General features: G+C 33.1%; 1 pseudogene; it reads left to right on the top strand.

Moving 5' to 3' along the window:
• The first annotated feature begins 2,765 nt into the window (after positions 1-2,765).
• On the top strand, positions 2,766-20,719 carry LOC128204860 (receptor-type tyrosine-protein phosphatase mu-like; annotated as a pseudogene).
• The last annotated feature ends 446 nt before the right edge of the window (positions 20,720-21,165 follow it).

Genomic DNA, 21,165 nt, shown 5'->3' with positions numbered 1-21,165 from the left:
ATTAGCCTTTTTTAAATGACTTGACTATCTCTCGTTTCTTATTCAACGCTATTATTTATTATCAAACTTAACCTTTAAATAATGACATATTGCCTTTTTAACTTAAAGCGGGTGTACTATTTTCAAAATGTTGCGCATATATTTAAGGTCTCACTTAGACAATATTTCAGTAAGATAATAAACGGGGCAATATCTGATCAAGGAACTTCTTGCGACTCATGCAATTCAGATCATATTGAAAATTCATCTGAAAACAAATACTTCGTAAACCATAGAGTTATAATCATGTTAGCCTATGTTTTATCTTACATCTTTTTTCGATTTCTGACAGTCGCTTAGTATTAAACTGAATTTTCTTATCACTTCCTAATGATTAACCAATGTTGTCTTGTACGGATGTTGATATGATGGCCACTAGACATATATTGGTAAGAAAATACTTATTAGGTATGTTTCTATGTCTTATTAATGACTAGATTTAGAATAAGAAGCGTTTTTTAGCTTACAGAAACAGAAACATATATCCTTTTTCTGGACTTTTGTTTACTATTGGACTGTGTGAAATTATTTAGGTTATTCTCAAATAATTTCGATGTTAGAACTGGAGAGAAAATTTTGATTATTAGAGCAATACAGTCTTAGCATATACGTATTTATTACTGACATAAGTTTAAAGAACTGCGATAACTTATGTAATTGAATGAATTTTATTATTCTGTCGAATTTATTGTGCAACTGGCTGTACATAAATAACAACTGTGCGACTTAAAATAATATGTGGCCTGTTTTGATGATCTGGCATTATATGTTCGTACAAACCATTCTTGCACAGTTAAATTATAAGAATACACACGTCTTATGTTGCATATACTAAATATATTATGTTCAGTACAATAAAAACCCAAATACGAATAATCGAATCTAAACGTTCTAAGATGAAATGCCTTTGTAAAATAAGAATATGATAATTCTGTGGAATTCTGACAACATGTGAAGTGTGCAAATGACGTTAAACATATCCAACGTTTCAATATAACGCTATTATAGAACGTGTTTTGTTTCTTTAGTTTTCAGCATATTTTACACACACCTCCACACACGCAAACACATGCACGCACACGCGCACACGCGCATGTGCACACACACACACACACACACATACACACACACACGCACACCTTTCCTCAGTAACTCAATCACACACTCACTCAGTTTGATTGGGGCAGATGTAATATCAGAGTTGCTTGGCTACAGATAGCTCATTTAGTATTTAAATCAATACTACTTTACATTTTTTATGGTTATGTATTATTTTGTTTAGCCATGATTGACCGACCTCATTAAATGGACTTTTTCTATTTAATTCTAGTAAAAAATACTGTTGTGTGTTATATTCTTTGCAATCATAATTGTTATCAATTTTATTTCGTTTTTTTTTGCTTCTTACATATTCCTATTATGCACTTTCTTTTGTACTTTATCAAATGCATAATAGATCTTTTTTAGTTGAAATGTGAGGGACAACTCATTTTTGATACTGCATTACATAGTTTTCGATATATTCTCATTATCTAGTGCTTTCAAATATGTCGTGTTGCCTGTTATTCCACATAATTTTTACAATAAGACAACACTGTTACTCTTTTTGGAGCATGATTTTGTATATATATGTATAGTGTAATGTTTTCCCTATTATTTTGAATAATTATATCAATTTAAAATAACTTTTCAACTGCATCAGAGCTGCTTGATATTTAAAATTAGATGAAATACTTCCAAGTTGCATAAGAGGTACTCAGTCATGTTCTTGTTAAATGCATTAGCGGATCCAGAGGGGGGGGGGATAAAAAATAGATGAAAAAAAAGATTGTACGAGTATACTTTTTATTTCAGTATTTGGGGGAAAAAAGTATTAAAATAGACCCCAATTTCGAACTAAAAATTGTTACTAAAAATCCCCTTGCCAACACTTAATAATTTCTGTTTCTGAGGGAGCGGCGCATGTCAAAAAATAAAGCCCGAAGTCACGCCCCCTCTAACTTTCAATCCTCGGTTCGCCCGTGAAATGCTCTTTTTAGGACTAAATAGTGGCAAATCATTAGAAGTGTTAAAACTAAGATGCTAATAGCTAGAACCCTTCAGCAAATGTTAATATTTGCTCAAATACCGCTTTTGAAGATCACATTTTTCATGAGCGTTTAACACGCTAATGGTTACCTATTTGCGTCTTTGTTGTTGCGTGATTGGTTGATTGAAATGATCATATGATGTTATCAATGTATTGTTAAACTGTCAAAATATCCAACACGTTTGTGTAAGCCCTGTGCTGAAAGCGTCGGGTTGCTATTTCTGTTGACATTGCCGCACTAAACCAAAAAAACATTTTTATACCATAATTGTATATTTTCTACTATTTGGTACCATTGAGTAAATTAATGCTGAAATAACAGTTTTCAGATGCATTACAGGGAAAACTAATTTATGGTCAAAAAACATGAGCGTGTCCCTTTAACATATGACAAACGTTTCTCTCTTATTCCCGGTACGTTTCCGTAGTAAACTTTTGTCATATCATTTACGGCAGTGACACTTTCACGGAGGCAATGCCTTAGTTCATTATATGGTATTTTAGCGCAATGGTGTTGTCATATAACTTACTCGAAACAAAGTGTTTTTCATGATATTAAACAGACATAACAAAGAAATGTACGTTATTTTAAATATGTAGTACTAACATTGCAGACAACGACTTCAGCACAACCACGACATAATGATACTGTGGATGTTTGTGATACTGTGCATGGCACGATCATGTATTGCAGGTGCGTAAACGTGTTGTGGTTTATTTTCTTAGTGTTAGTTCGCTAGAATTGTTTGCTCTAATTATGATATGGATTAGAATAAACACTGTGCGACCAAGTAATACAATTTAATATAACAGTATTTCTGTATAACCATTCAGTGCCGATCATAACTATAGGCGGGATGGAGGTGGACTGTGCGAATGATTGTGTGTGTTGTAATGGAGGAGAGACAGAATGTCGTAATAATACACAACATGGAAATAACTATTGCTATAAAGGTTGCGTTGCCACAATATTTGGCAACAAATGTCATAATTCCTGTAAAGGTAACTGTTTTACGTGCTCCCATGAAACAGGAAGCCCATGTCTCACATGCAAGGACACATTTTATGACTTGAATAGTCACTGTACCAAGAGCTGTTCAGTCGGTTGCACTGGTAAATCCTGTAATAACGATGGAAAATGTAGTCCGTGCAAACCAAATTTTGAAGGTAGTATGTGCGACACTTGCATACAAGGATTTGATGGCGACACATGCAGTGAATGTGTACATGGGTATTATGGTACTCATTGCGATGAACCATGTTCTGCAGGGTGTGTAAATGAAACATGTGCAAAAGATGGCACGTGTTTATGTCGCACGAACTTTATGGGAGTAATGTGTGATACGTGTGTGAATGGAAGTTATGGTATGCTCTGTGATCAGTTATGCAGTGCTGGTTGTTTAACATTGACATGCGATAAAACCAATGGCTCATGTGCGTGTCTTCGCAATTTTTCTGGCGATACATGTGAGCAATGTAAAACCGGCATTTACGGAGAAATATGTGACTCACCTTGCTCGGGTTCTTGCATTGGAGGAACTTGCTCTCGAAATGGTGGAAAGTGCACTGGGTGTTTTGATGGATATACGGGTGACAATTGCACAGCCCCTTGTGGTTCATCATGCGCAACATGTCTACAAGATGATAATCTATACTGCATGTCATGCAACAATGGATACACTGGAACAACCTGCGGATGTCCTCCTAACTGTTACTGTGCTAGTGGATCTGATATATGTACATCATGCACGGATGGTTACGCTAATCCTGAACAACAATGTAAGTGTCAGTCACAATATTGTCTTGGGGACAGTTGTAATGAATGCATTGATCAAACGTACTATGCTGATCACGAAGCGTGTTGTAAATGTCCAGCTAATTGCAATGGTGGTGTATGCAAAGGTGGCCCTGAGTGTACTTCTGGTTGCATTGATGACTTTTACGGTCTCAATTGTTCTATACGTTGTTCGTCCTTAAATGCCAACTGTTCAATATGTAACAGGAGTGATGGTATGTGTCTTGATTGTACAAACGGACGTTATCCGCATGTTAATGGAAGTTGTATCAGTTGCAATAGTAATTGTAAAAACAAGCAGTGCAATTCTAAAACAGGCGAGTGTACCAATGGCTGTGTAGAAATGTTTTGGGGAAACAAATGTGATATGAATTGCAGTTTAAATTGTGCAACATGTAAGCAGCATTCCGGAATGTGTGATTCATGCAGAAATCAAACCGTCCATGGAGCTTATTGCAATGAATCATGCAGCTCCTCATGTATAGAAAGCAAATGTGATCGCGGTACTGGCTATTGTTCAAAAGGTTGCATTAGACATTTGTTCGGTAATCTGTGCCAAACGAACTGCCCTGAAAATTGCCAGAAAAGTGGTTCAGACACGAGTTGTACTGCCGATGGGTACTGCACGTTTGGCTGCGTTGATGGCTATGTCGGCGTTGATTGTTCAAGTAAGAATTGAAAAAAAAAACATCAAACTGTGAGTCGAATATATAATCAAATAAATATACATTTTTTTACTGATAATAGCTTAATATACTCTTTTATATTTTTTCTTTTAATGTGCCGATTTTTTAAGTCGATATCGTTATGCTATTACTTTCATATTAAAATAAAAAAATAGAAAAATAGAAAACCATACAACAAAAATATAATTCACAAACTATAAAACTGCATCATCACCACCATTGTTTCTTTCATGTACAAAGCTGAACGTATCATGTTATTCAACATATCCATACTTGTAATATTTGTTTAATAAGACGCAGAAAGCGCCGGGCCACCAGTAGCAGCTATTGCTGGAGGATTAAGTGGTAGCGCAGTAGTCATCATTGGCGTCGTTGTTGCATTATTCGTCTTTCGAAGAAGGTATAATATTTAGTTACCTCATTTAGTTTTGTATTTAATAATTGATTATTATAGCAATTGATGCGTATTTGTATATTGCCAGGTCTTACATGTTACGGAAGACAAGCATCATTTATGTTGCTCCCATCTACTCACCACTATAATCTTGTCCGTTAAGTCGTGGCTATCCCATGGTAACAAAACAAGTTGTAAAATGTTCAATTGTTTTTAGATAAATATGTGACGAGAAAACAATTGATGTATGTTTCAATGAAACTTATGATGTATACATAATTTGATATTATTAAACGTCATTCTTGTGTTGTCAAATTAATGCTCTACATTAACGATTACATATTGACATAGTAAAAATAGTATACGTGTCAAATGCATTGCCAATGCTCACACATATTTCAAACAAAATATAAAAAAAAAAAAAACATAACCAATGTTTGTAATTGTTTATTTATAAATATCTGACTTTTTTCATCGGAAAACATGATTATACAACAAATATACAAAAAAAACACAACTCGTCCTACAAATGATTTAGATATATACTACGATTAAACAGTTTGACATGTTTTCAGGAACAATTAATAATATACACATTTAATTGTATGCAAATAAAACAATTCCAAATCTAAACATATTTATACAAATAGCATACACACTGAAAAGGGAAGATATTTATTTTATGCAATCAAGAGTAATATTTGTTCATGTTGTTTTAGGATATTGAAAGATCCTTATCTAGACATTTATTTTACTAGATCCGCTCGCCTGTCCGCGTCCATCAAAAACAAACAAAACAGCAATACAACATTTCTGGGTAACATTACTGAGGACGAAAACAAAGACAGTAAGTCCATATTGTCATTACCTTATCAATTATGTTAAGGGAAAGTTTAAATATGCATGTATTTGTAAGACCTTATCTGATAACAATAAATGCTTCCCTACTTTCTAGTAAAATAAATTAAACCGTGTTAAGGCATCTTGTTTATATAAACTGCATTTCATTGAAAATCATCTTTTATTCTTAACTTGCTATCATTAGCAAACGAAGACAAAATCAAGAGGAAATCAACACAACAAAGTGTAGCTGGGTCCCTGCCATCAGCAAAAAAGCTCATACCAATACAACAAACATCGACACATGTTGTGACTGCATCAGAAATCGAGACTGACCTTGAAATAGGTGAGTTTTACAAAGAAATTTAGTAAAGGACAAGTCTATACTAAGCTCAGTAAGACGTATGTCAATCTGTTAGATGCGGATTCATTACAAACAGTTTGAAATAATCTTTAAATATTACGTTAGGCTATTATCTTAAAGTGCACAAAACAAAAGATTGTGTAACAAATGCCCAAAATTATTTACAAATAATATCTAACTTATTTGTTGCAATGCGTTATGTAGATGACGAGAGCATCGGCGCTGCTCTTGACAATAGTTCACAAGACGACAAGACGTATTATAATCAACTTGAGTCATCCACTTATAAGTCAAAAATACCCATTAGTCAACTCGTCATGTATGTGGACGGAAAAACTCACGAGGCCTTCAAGACAGAATTTGAGGTAAATAGCAGGAGCGATTGAATTGCTATCATTGAACGATAATGTAACATTTCAGGACATATGTTCATAATTATTAGCGAACACGTTTTAAAGCGCCACACAAGAGGAGCTAAAGTGGGTTTAATCAAATTCTGCCAAATAAGTTATTGGCAGTCATACTACGCCCATTGTTCATAATATTTAAAAATGTTACGTTTCTTGATTCCTTTGTTTACAGAAATGTTCCAGCGGTCTATCTAAGCCATATGTTGAATCACAGAAGAAAAAAATATAAGTAAGAATCGATACAAAGGAATTTATCCATGTAAGTTATGGGCTTTGTAACTGTCATATGAAATATACGGATTAATGATTCAGGCCGTTCAGTTTTATTTTATAATTCAAGCTATGAAATTCCCTTTCTGATTTAAGTAGTTAATAAGTTATAAACAATGTGACACATTTATTATCTGCCTTCCTTTTAGACGATGACGCAAGGGTAAAGGTTAGAAGTAATGGCGGATCAGACTACATAAACGCAAGCTTTATTGACGTATGTACTGTTTAATATTATTCTTGCATCCTTGACTATGTTTTGTTTTACTGGAAACCCTCATGATTGGATTAACGCTCGAACTTAATCGCTTGCGTATAATCAAAATTATCTCATGATGTGGGTGCTGTTTTTTATTATACAAAACATTTTTACTATTGTGTATGTGGTGCAAAAAAAAAAATCCGGAGGTCACTATTAAGAAACAAGCTTCTTATATTTATTTGTTTGTCTTCCTGGGTAGTATATACTGTTTGTTGGTAACAATTATTTATGCGAAAATAGTATTTCCAAAACTTCCTACTTGTTTCTTGTACTCCAATCGCGGTCCAATTTACTCTTTGTCATCGTTTTAAAACCTTCAGATAGAAGAATTACATAAATTATACCGACTTCATTTCAAACCACCTTTTCAGGGGTATAAAAAGCCGAAGCAGTATATCGCCACATTAGGTAAGAGGTAAAATGACAAATGATACCCATATCACGGCGTCAGGTGTCATTATATATTATTACTTTTTGTTAACCTGCAGAAATTTAGTTTCGTTATTTAAATGCATGGAAATAAATACATAGCATTTTCGTATTTAGTTGACAATTTTTAGGATGAGATAATGTATCGTATTTTATTGTACTGTATCTGTTGATTTGAAATTCCCGTATGCTCTATTGAAAAACAAAACAAATCATTAATGTTTAAAATTATTCAAACAACGTTATGAAAATTGGAATAAACACTCGCTTTGCCATGGAAAAATACCAAACACAAAAAATATCTAGTAACACGTTCAATTAAACAAATGACCTTATGTCATGCTAGTTCTTTTTATCAGCTGTTCAATTGGATTGATTTAATAATTTGACACAATAATGGCATATTAATTGTTCTTACCTCTCATTAGTAACATTAGTTTGTGTATAAATGTTTCAATGTTATCCTTTGTTTGGACACAATTATTTTCTAGGACCAATGTCACAACAATTAGGAGATTTCGGCTTATTTTGGAAAATGATTTGGCAACAGAAAGTTGAGAAGATTGTCATGGTTACCAACCTCATTGAACAGGGAGTAAGTATACAACCAAATGCATTTTTTTAGAAGTGCTTGAAACGATAGCATTTTAAAAAAGGTCATGACCGTTTAAATACAATTCCCAGAACCCGAGCTGTGGATATCATGAGTATGAATGCGCAATGTAGGTTTTACCATATGGTTCATGTTATAATAGTGTTTACAACGTAACGCCACATGTTGTTATAGTGTTTACAATGATACGTCACATATAACAATTTATAATAGTCTTAACAATGTTACGTCACATTTTGTAATGGTATTTACAATGTAACGTCACATCTAACATTAGTCTTAACAATATAACGTCTAATTAATGTTATTTCATGTATTCAAATAATGTTTGATATGTCTTTTTAGTCTGTTCTAATTGTCTTCAAACTAACATGTCATAATACTCGTATATCACGTTTAAGGTGGCCTTTGACAGGTCCAAATGCACATTATAGCCCCGTGGTCTATCAGTGTACAGTTTATCCGTTAGAATTGTCTCGTTGTCCGTCTGAGAAGTTAACTGACGTAACTTCTTACCTGAACCCAATTACACCGACGTACTTTAAAGAGCTGGATAATATATATAGCAGTTTGTGAAAAGTATTTTACCTGTTGAAGTAATACGATATTTTGAGGGAGCAAACACATTCAGGATTGCTTCCTTGCTAATGAAACTACCATAACTATAATCATTATTGTTTAAACGTTGCAAATGGTGCCTGATGATAACGATTATATGTGCTATTTCAGTCCCCTAAATGCGAGCAGTACTGGCCAAATCCTGGAACTACTAAGAAGTATGGTGATATAAAAGTTGAGAGCTGCTCGGATGATGAGTATGCTGAGTTTACTAGGAGAGTTTTCACAGTGACTATGGTGAGTTGACAAGTTTTATCTCGCATCGAATGTCATGTAATATGTTTTGATCATTCTTGAAAATAAAGTACAGCTTATCTAGTACTAGGTGACAATTTTAATGTTACATTTATGATTACTGTCCCATAAATAGTATCAGTAAAACTAAGGATGACTTATAACACTCGCATACGTATTGTGTACAAACAAAAAATAAATCGACTTGCCTAATGGAAATACAAACAATGCATTTGGACAAAACTATTTAATTTACGAAAGCACAATATTTGGTTAACATTAACGAGTTATCGTTTTTCTTTCAAATAAAATCAGATACAAGCATGGGGAATTCGTTTTTGTACGAAATTCACCCAAACATATTTCATTCAATACTAAGACATGACCTCCCTTCTGTTATATGAATGAATCTTAAGATTAAAACAACCTGAACGTGAATAAACTTTTTCTTCCGGGTTTAATTTGACAAATTACCCATACTTATTGTAGTTGAAGCCTTTTGTGACCTGCCTATGGGAACATAATAAGCCATATTATATTGCTCTGTTAGATTAAGTTACACATTATATTGAGAGTGTGGGTATGAAGTATTGAAATTTTGATAAATTCACCTGTTTCATTGTGACTCTTAAACCCATACGAAAGAATATGAGGTATCATTTTACTTGTATATATATAAATGTTATTTTCAAATTTAAGCAGTTTCACAACAAAATAAATTACTCAAAAGTTAACATTAAACAATAGGACAATCACTTATGTGAGTGTGTTTTAATATTAAGTAAAGGCCTTACGATGTTGCACTATAATTAAAATTACATTAAATGATGAAAAAAGCAAAAACAAATAGTACGTATGTTGAATGTAGAATTTCGTTTTTCTCATTATGAACTGCCAACAATTTTCAATTGAGGGATGTGAATAGATCGTATTCTGTACGTCTGTCCGTCTAACATGAACCAATACTATGGAACTTACGGACAAAAATACAACCTAATATGTCAAATATGCATTACAATAGCGCATACAATAGTATTTCAATTGGGAAATTAGGGATCGGGTCATAAACACAATCACTTTTGTTATTTAATAAATAACACTATAAGATGCTCGTGCGGAGAGCTTTCAAAATAACGCATCACTAAAGCCAGAGTTAAAGGTCGTTGACAGAATTGAATTCAACTCAAAATTCCTGTTAAATTGTTATAATAATAAAACACATGTTTCCATACTGTAGTGTCAACTCTTCGTGGATTTGAACGTATAATTTTTAATATTCAAACTATTTAAGACTATTGATTTGGTGAATATTGTTAAGTTAGCGAATAATGTTAAGTTAACATCTTAATTGAAATAAGACATGATCTTTGGACATTTACCCAATGCAAACTTTTGTATAATCATTATAGAATTAAAACATGTCTCACATTTGCATTAAATATTTTATCAATATAGGAATATAATTTGAAACAGGTAGATCATACAGCAAATATCTGAAATCCATTATAACCGTAATGCCTCAGCACACCCATTGAAAACTTGCGTATTATTAAGATGGCAGATATACTCCTTTCTTCCGGGTTTATATTAACAATGCTATTAGTTTAACGTGTCGTTTTACACATGACCACCGCAAATGAAAACCCGTACTAATTTTGTATCATGGATAAAGTTTCTTTTTGAATATATCAAAATTATGTAAAGTGCCCAATTCTGCATGTGCCTATCTTATTTTAAGTACAACAATAGAAATATAAACAAATATAGGACGCTCAAATTCTGAGATAGTATTTATTTAAAAAGGAAGTGCATAATGGGGTTGCAACCGACATATATTCACATGAAGTGCTGACGAAAGTAATCTTTATGTAATTTTATTATGTAAATATTTAAATGAGCCAAATAATTTAATGCAATCGTGCTCAAATAAAAGCAAACAAGAAAATAAAGGAGGAATCATGCAATAATCAGTTTAAGTTATGCAAACCGAACTACAGCGACAATCCCAGTAGCAAATCAAAGTACAGATGGTACTGCAAAGTACGGAAGAATAGATGGCACTGTACTAATTTATGTTTCCTGGAGGAACAGGTGAACTGTCCCCATTCTGTAGAAAATATTTTCGGAGCTATTGAAATATTCAAGTGTATATAAAGATGGGCAAATGTGAAGTACTACAGGAATATCGCATATACATAAATACATACATCACGTTGCAAATTCCTATGCTCGTTTTTGTTGTTTTCGGTAGAATGTTTGACAATAATAAAAATCAGACGTATAGCCTTTGCTCTTCATATGTTTATTGTATTCTGCACCATGTGCAGAAAGTGTACTGAGTAACTACATCTTAAACAATTATTGATCTGTGGCCGTTGCTATTGATTTTATATGACACCGACAGCGAAACAAAGGCTTCGTGCGTTCTGTACTTTTTCCACATCGCTAGAATATTTAGTTGGGACGTAGATATTGCTTAAGATGATTATGAGAATGATTATTTAATAAAGGCTTCTTTACCGAACAACAAGAATATATTTATATGAATAGTTCAAGTGTCGCGTACCAATACAATCTACTTGAAACTTCTACTTTTGCGTCCAAATAGCTCAAAATTAAACGCAATGAATCGCAATTATATTTTTTGTTTCAATAAATCGAAATAAATGTTATCAAATGAAACAGTTTTATGTGAAGAGTTCTCATTCGTAGGATGGAACTCTTTTATCCGAAGTAGAGTCAGGCGATTTAAAAAATACCATTGACCTTTCACATTCATTACAAACTTTTGTAAATACCCATTAACTTATTATAAGCTTAGTAAATACTTAATGTCGAAATGCCACACGTTTCTGAAAATGCATATTAACACTAAGAACTACCGTCACCAAAAGCCGGAATATGTTAAGACAGCATCCTGTAACAAATGAAACGTTCATTTGTAATGTTAATTTCAAACCCAAAGCGAAATCAGGAAACAAACAAATAAAAGGTGAACCACAATCAATGTTCGTCCGATTTTGTGTTTCTTTTTAGCAATGTAAAAAATCCGTGATAACATGCTCCTCTGCCTGGGAATGGTAAACAAAAAATTGTAAGCTGGGCAGTTAAACTAGTTTTAGAGCTTCGTTTCAAGAGCACACCACAATTCATAGGCATTACTAGTATAGCGTTATCATTTGAAAACTATCATATTCGAACCGTCATATATCTGAAGGGATCGGAGGAAAGGACGTTGTATCATCTTCATTTCACGTGTTGGCCAGACAAGGCAATACCAGACGATGTAACTGCGATGATAGAGTTCAGACAGCGTGTTCAGAGTACGCCGAGTACACTGAATGGACCAACTGTTGTGCATTGCAGGTTGGTACAAATATAACATATTAAAAGTCTACAGTTAGAGAAATATAGAAATATAACATTTTAACATACTTCCTATATCCTTACGATATCGGGTAACTATGTCGAAGTACTTTCATGTAAAGTATCATGTTTGAACTAATGATTTACGCATATGGATGATGTATACGCTGGTACAAGTGCACTAATTCTTGAATCGGACCTTACTTGTTTAATGAAAAAAATGTAAGTGTTTTTTTTTAAATGACCAAACAAAATTCTAAGAGTATATTTCTTAAAATATGTATCTGAACGAAAAACAGTAAAGCCGTTGAGGAACAAGCTAATACCTCGTTGAAGATATATACTCTTATTTACGTGAAATAATGAGAAAATTATTATTTTCCTACCTGGAACTAGTTCTTAGAGCAGTAAGAGTTACCCTTGGTAATGAAGAAACTGTATCAAAGAAAACAAAATGACATACTAAATAAAAATAGATAAGATACTTGTTAAGAAATTCTGAATAAACAGGTTTGTATAATTTTGATGCACATACGAGTATGTTCTACTCTTACTTTACAGCGCAGGTGTCGGGAGAACAGGCACCTACATTGCTTTGGATATCCTGACGAAAGTAGGTGAAGCTGAGAAAGCCATAGACATTTCTGGGTGTGTCCACAAAATGCGTCAGAATAGGCCGAATATGGTTCAAACAATTGTAAGTTAATAGTTGTATGAAGCTTACCCTGCTATTGCAAAACACTTAAACAAAGCGAATGCAATTGATGGGGTCTCTATTCTCCAATAAAAATTGATGCCTACGAATTAAGCAGATAATAATTCACTTTAGATATCAACCAAAACAAGAACATCCTATTAATTCATTTATGATTTGCAAAACTCCCGCAGATTGAAGACCACAAGTCATTACGTATAAAGGCTTTGTTAAAAAATGCCTTTCCTCTGTTTTCACTGTTAAATGTGTTTTTTTTTAAACTGGTACAAACTATACTACTGATGTTATCTATTTATAAACGTCATCTACAAACTAAAGATATATTGAAAACATTTAATTGGAACTGGTCGTTTGGAAAATGATCACCTTAATTATGCTGAACAAGTCGAGTTATGGATAAGTTTACCAAAAAAAATTATTATAAAGAAAATATTGAAAGCCGTCCTGCTAGGAAAAGAGTGTCATATTCTTGTTTCAGGGGCAGTATCAGTTTCTGCACACCGCCGTGGTTTACTCACTTACGTTCGACTGCAAACAAATCAAGGGAGAAAACTTCAATGAGTACATGAACAGACACTCAACACAAGTACTTAATACTCAGTTTAAGGTACAGTAAATCAACCGAGGGTTTACATTTCAGTACATGTGAATAAATAAAATGAGCGAAGTGGATGCATGGTAACCTAGTTTTCATGTATCTGTTTCATTTGAATGATATGATACGTTATTATCTACTTATTACAAATGTTCTCTAAGTAGAATTACTTATTAATGCATATCAGTTTTTATTTGAAACCTTTCTCAAGCAGTGAACTTACGTTTTAAACCAAATTATAAGTAATCTTTTCATGAGACAGTCCGACAGTCCTAAGAAAAGGGACTTGAACTTTAGTCGTATTAGCTGTGCTAAGCTACACTAAGGTTATCCTTTGAATCCGTTGATTTAAGTTTGGATTTTATAAGAATAATGTAACCGCCTCATGATTGAAGTGGATGAAGTTTTTATTATATGAATAGTAAGGTTTTGCCATAAACAAGGTTGATATTTCTTATCAGTTACAAGCTTTAATATAGTGATTTTTGTCATTTTCAAACATCAGGTCGAGTGCATTTCTTCAAAATAGTATAACTTTACTTTAAAATGGATTAAGTTTTGATTTCACTCACACTTTCGTTATCATTTAGGTATATAGGTATACAGTGTAAGACCGTATCTTTGCAGACGAAAATTATTATTAAATAATCAAAGCACTTAACAAAGAAGAACTTAGAGCACATTAAGTAATGCACAGTTTTTATTTAGTAATGTGATTGTTCTAAAAGTAGGTTGCATACATTTCATAAAGTACGCCACTCACTAATAGTAAGTAATAAAGAGGTCTGCGCAAGCCGCAAATTCGTATATTATTATTCCATGATTCTATTGATTCCATGCACTTCCTTGCATAAATAAACTGCGACTCAGTCTGGCTCATGTTTCTGGCCAGACACTGCACGAGATAGTCTGTAAACGGGCATCAGGCAGTTAACAAAGCTAGGGCAAAAGGACTCCTTTTTTGAGTGATAATTCTTAGTGTTAAAATTGTGTGTTTTTTTTATATCTTCTCTGTATTGATGTTGAAAAGGAGAAATCTAGTCAGGACAGAAAATTCAGTCAATTCACATCAATCCGACACACGTGCCACTTACTTTCAAAGTGATCATTCTAAGTTCTCACCTTGTGGATTTTTGGTCTCCTATGTGTGTTGGCAATGGAAGTGCATCCCTGAACACTTGTTTTTACTCAGTCCTGTCATAGACAGAGGGAGTTTGTACCAAATTGACGCATTTCACGTTGGGTTATTCAAAACGCTGTTAATAAGTAAATGCATTAGTCCATTGGCTTTGGTGCTTTTCGAGGTCCTGAGAAATATAAAAGAGTGTAACAGAAGGCAGTTCTTTATAAATGCAAGTAGCACGAAAACGATGTTGAAATACGCCTCGCTGAAGTGTTTAAAGTATGTAAAATTTTGCAATTTCTTTAGCCAATTCAAATTCAATTTCGATGCTTAGAATGTTAATCATCTTCTAATTTAACGACTAAAATACTTTAAATCATTTTTCGAATCATTGATTTTTAATCCAAAAGGCCATGAAGCAAGAGGAAAATTAAATACATAAATAGACCGCTAAAGAACGTTACACAGGATAGTGCCACCGTCGGTGAGAATTATCTGAAATACATTACAGTACCTCACATATCCGCGTGTACTGTTCTGTAAATGCATATTATTACATTTGCATCTATACAATGATAATTACTGTCTATGTTTGAACGATTAAGGTAATTATTAATCTTCTTCTAATGATCTGTTTTTATTTCAGCATCTGCAGCAGACGCTCGAAACACGATCTAAAGATGAAACAGAAGCAGTGGAACGAAATAAACAGCACCTGAGCAAAAACAGAGCAAACGCCGATATCCCGGGTAAATTGCAAACATATATTACAGAAGTGTTCGTGTAGTTTTTAAACAAAATTTAGTCACAATTTACTTTTTAAATACATAACATATCATTCAAAGTTTGATAGAAATCGCCACAACGTAAATACGAATTATACATTTTAAACAATCTCTGTTGCTTATAAATTTGCTTTCGTGTAGGAAATGAAAACCGGCCAAGACTTTATCTGCATCTAAAACCAGGAGCGCCAGACTACATCAATGCTGTGTACATTCACGTAAGCGAGTTTTCATTACTTCGGTCTTAACGCAATTTAAATTTCTTCAAACGTGCCGATTAATATATGTAATTTATCATCATGTGCTGGGTCTTGAAAAACATTTATGTCTTTTATGTAATAAAGTTCCTTAGTCATACGGATTGTGTTTGATCACATTTTGACAGAGCTTCAGAATGAAGAAACGCTACCTGGTAGCACAAACTCCACTTCCAGAGACGGTTATTGACTTTTTGACACTAGCTGTCCAAGAGAGGTGTTCGTGTATCGTCAGCTTCGAAGCTGATATGGACAAACAAAAGGTAGGATTTATTGCCATGATCGTATTAACGTCAAACAATAGATAAATAGCCATTCATTAAGCAGGCAAATCACGAAATTAGTTCAATGAATTATAACACGTGGTAATCTTATCAGATTCCGAACGGGCGTTGAAAAACGATTCGTCTTAGCCATATACCAAATATTACACAATAGAATGCTGTTGAGTTAAATAATGTATGTGGTCAATATTGTGAATATTTCCATGTGGCTTTTGATTATTAAATAAAGTATCATTCAACTCAATTTCTTTCTGATATCCTTCTTAATAACACATGGTGCAGAATATTGGAATATACTACCCTGCGGCCAACCAAGAACTTTTGAAAAAGGGAACATTCCAAGTCAGCTGCTCAAGAGAGGAAAATAAAACATTCTACGCCGAACGAACATTGACAATACAGCACAAAGGGGTAGGTTGTAGTAGTAACAATACATTCATTACTTCTCTTACTGAATCATTTCTAAACAAATGCACACTGATACACTGAAACTATAGGATATGACCATTCCTGTCCACTACTTTATAAAGTATATTTCCTATTGTAACACTGGCCTTTCAATTGCAGACAATTTGACGACAAACGTTGTTTGGACAATATCTGAACATTCAATACATCGTTTGAATAATTGCTAAAAAACTTAAACATTGGTGCAATTTACAATTGATTGTGTATTCAATGACAGTATAATTAAATGTCAACAACAGCTAACGTGTACAAGGTGACCATTTCAGACGAGCACTTTTCGAACCATTCCACATCTTCAATTTACTGACTGGGATGAAATGGAGAACAAACCACGGTCAACCACAAACTTCCTGTCATTTCTGAACGTGATAGATGATGTCATGAAGCAGCAAGACGACGGACCGATATTGGTCCATTGCTTGTAAGTAAACATTGTGGGTTTTTTTAAGTTTAAGTGTCACCCTATTAACTTGTTGCTAATACACAACATCAAAAATGATCAATATTTTAGGTACGTGCAATTTTGGTTGCGAGAAATCTAGAAATGCACCAATAAAACATTAGGAAAGGCTAAACATACTATTGAAATTATATATCCAATTAATTGGTGTAACGAAATGTAACATGTTAGTATATCTTAGTAATTACAATTGGTGTAACTTGCACGTATTTCTTAGTTATAATGATCTATTTCTAATGTCACGTGCATGACACATGTGATCTGTTATTAATATTGCCAGACTGCATACTTATTAAGGGGATAAGAAACTATAAGTATAGCTAGTAACCAGAATTTCGTTAACACAGTGACGGTGCGGGCAAGAGCGGTCTGTTCTGTGGGGTATCGTTGCTTCTCCACAAAATGGCGGTGGAACATGAAGTTAGTGTACTTAACGCAGTAAGGAAGGTCAAAACCACGCGGAGGCTAGCGATCCCAAATCAGGTGAATAATTCATCTTATCAAACGAACCATAACGAACAAAATATACTACAAATATAATATATCGTATCTCTTTTGTTTCTTTCGAAAGACTCCTTATGATTTCCAGTTGATTTGAAGTCCCTTTATTAACGAAGTGTTATCAGCATATTACTTATTGTCCAAAACATACATGGCAACGCATTTATGCTACAATTATATATGCATTAGACATTATTGCTGAATTAAAGCATGTTTTAATTTGTATTACTAGGAACAATTTGTGTTCTGTCATGGCTGCGTTTCGGAATATCTTCGTTCGTTCGACGTCTACGCCAACTTTAACGATGAAACGGGGAAACCTTAAAGTGCTTTCCAGTCGGCTGCCGAGTGTAAAACTGGAGATATTTAAGGATATAGACAATCTAGATAGTAGTATGAGTGTTTGGCGCAGTCCATTGTACACACATTTATACAATATTATGCAATAATTGAAAGATGACAGATGTAAGTTAAATTGTTAAATTCAATTTATTATTGTTTATGTCTTATTATATTTGAGCTATAAACAAAACATGTCCCGTAAATGTATTGCTAAAAAGGGTAAACAAGCTCTAACTTCCACTTAAGCGTTCTTTATAATAAACATCAACTATATTTACTTTCGTGAAATGTTTACCCATTTACAGTACATGTAGCACAAATGTAACTATTGCTAGTTTCTATTGAACATAAAAATGCTAGTATGTATGGTTGTACTTTATTAAATGTTAAAACATCATTCGTCCTTAATTATCGTACATGTTGCACAAAATTCAATTAAAGAACATTAATACGTTAGTCATTTGGATTTTATTGATAACACACGCACCCTAAAGTTCTATACATCATAATACCGAAGGGAGTTCATCATACAAGGAAGTCTTCATGAACTACAATAGCCAAATAGAAGCAAACGTTACCATGTCTTCTGTTCAATATAAAGTATTCAAGTTCAATATAATATGTCATTATAATATATTTTTGTTGAGATACATCATGACAAATCTAAAAACATATTTTTGACACCAATTCTATCAGCATAATTCATGTTGTCATTTTAATAGCTATTGATTTGTGTTGTTATCTTCGTTGCGTAACATCTTTATACAGTATTTTGCATGATATTTCATAGACAGCCATATGTTCAGCTTAATTTTTACATTTCACAATATTTTGATACGTGAATATTGCTCCTAATAACAATGCTTTAAACGATAATCAAGATTGATATGAAATGGTAATATTTTATACTCGTTTTAATGTTTTATACCCATTTCTCTTGCACAAACAAATATTATTATTCATTGTATAACATTTGTATAACGACTTTCACACCGATCTGCAATACCAAACGCTTGAGTGAATTTGTGATCTTTCTTTTCTCCCTGCTGATTGTTATTCATATGTGGACATAATAGGGCGTTAACAGTAACTGGAAGAGACATTTTTGACATTTGAAACATACTATATTATAGTGTGCCTCAGTTGGTCAGATCAGCCCAGGACACCTCAAACACTGCCAAGTTTATTCAAAAACAACCATAAAACATACCGATGTAATCCAATTATGTTTTAATATCATAAGTGTAATCACTTTGTTTTTTTTTCTTGGAGCAATTTCAACATTAATATCAGTATTAGGCTGGTCAGCATGACTTTAAATTTGGAAGCAATATGTGACTTCGGATATCAATTTTGAACATTATAAGGACGATCCAAATTATACCTGGCTTTCACGTTTATGTCTTTTTCATTAAGAAAGAGTTATTCTGTTGGTATAAATTGTATTGTCTTTTAAGTCTTGATAAACATATATAGGAGGCAATGTTGACACTACTCATGTTTTGAATATAGTGTGAAGATCGGCTTTATGATTAAATGTCCTTCATTCCTTATATCTAGCCATAACAGTGTAGTAAAACTTCTCCTTAAATGTTCTGCTTGTTTTGTTTTGTTTTTATTGTTAGTTCTCGTTATATAGTGTCAGACAATGTATGAATATCATAATTATAATTAATCAGAGAAGTTTATATTTGCATATATTATCAATAATATGAGCTTTTGTTCGTGTGTGTGTAATGTTTGGTCAACATACTAGGAAATTGACAGTTTAGTTTGTAAATTCCCCTAATACGAAATAAAACTTTTAAATTACATGTTTTCTAGACGTATTTTCCGTTTCATAATAATACAATGGAAACTCCAGGGCTATGCTGCATATAGCGCGTGAATATGTCCGTGTTAGCCCTTAATGACCCCAAGCGTTCCATAATTGTTATTATTAATTTAAGTGCTTATTAATATGTTTGGATGTTAGTCATTTGAATTTTAATTGATAACACAGGCACCCGTAAGTGCTATAATTCACAACACTGACACACTCTGTGTAAGTAGGCTCGATCATTTATTAAGTGATAAGTTGTTGCTTATAGAAGTCCTATTTTACTGTTTTTAACTGTTTAGATTTTTACCAATTGCTCCTAATAACGATGATCTTTAGATAATTGATGTGTGCACAGTAAGTAAGGTTTTCTTTGTGCAATTTCAACATTGATATCTGATTATTATTCAGTATTAGGTTGGTTAGCATTAAATAAACTTGGAAGCAAAATGTGACATCAAACTTATATTTTTATCATAATTATGACGTTACAAATTATATCTGCCAATCACATTTTCGTTGTTTGTCATTTCACAGTACCTCTATTGGTATTATTTGTAGTGCCTATCAAGTCTGGATATATCTATAGGTAACTATATTGACATACTCATTTTTCGAATCCAGTTTGAGCATATGCTTTGTGAGTTTCGTTTACCATGCTGTTTTAAGATACACATTTACCAATTGATTGTATATAATTGTCTTCTTCTTTTATCATTAGCCATTACAGTGCAGTACAACTTCTCCTAAACTGTTCTTCTCTTTGTTTTGTTTAAATGTTTGTCGATGTTTTAAAGTTTCAGACAATTTATGAATATGTTAATCATTAGTAATCAGAGAAGTTATATGTGTGTATAATAACTATACTAAGCCTTGTTCCTGTGTGTTTAATGCTTGATCTACATATGCAATTGGTAGCGTAGTTTTTTTTCCTTTATACTAATAAAACTTTTAAACTAAATGTTCTTAACGTTTTATTCTTTTCAAAATTAAACAATGGAAACTCCGGAACAATCCTGCATATAACGCGTGAATATTCCCGTGTTAGCCATCAACGTAAGCGTTACACATATACCATTACAATATTCGCCCTTATCTAGTTCATACGTACATATACTTTAACGAAATTTTGTTGGCAGCTACATGTTTATAAAATTTCACGATCGAGTCGAGGTAGAACCCAAAAATGATGTTTATTTTGAACGGCCTAGGGATTTTCTTCTGTTTTGCAAAAGATGTTTCTTAATTCGGCCTTTGGTTCACTGTTTTCGAAAAGGGTATAAATGTTTATACAATGTTGAAAATCCATCATTCGTTTGTATCTCTTTAATCTCTCTTTACATAAAATGGTCGTAAAAAGCACGGCCCATACTTACAATAAGATAAGTTTGATATTCATAGGCTCAA

This window comes from Mya arenaria, chromosome 10 (assembly GCF_026914265.1).
Source record: "Mya arenaria isolate MELC-2E11 chromosome 10, ASM2691426v1".
NCBI classification, from domain to species: Eukaryota; Metazoa; Mollusca; class Bivalvia; order Myida; family Myidae; genus Mya; species Mya arenaria.
Note: the sequence above shows the minus strand (reverse complement) of the source record. Positions and strands in the feature narration are given on the sequence as shown.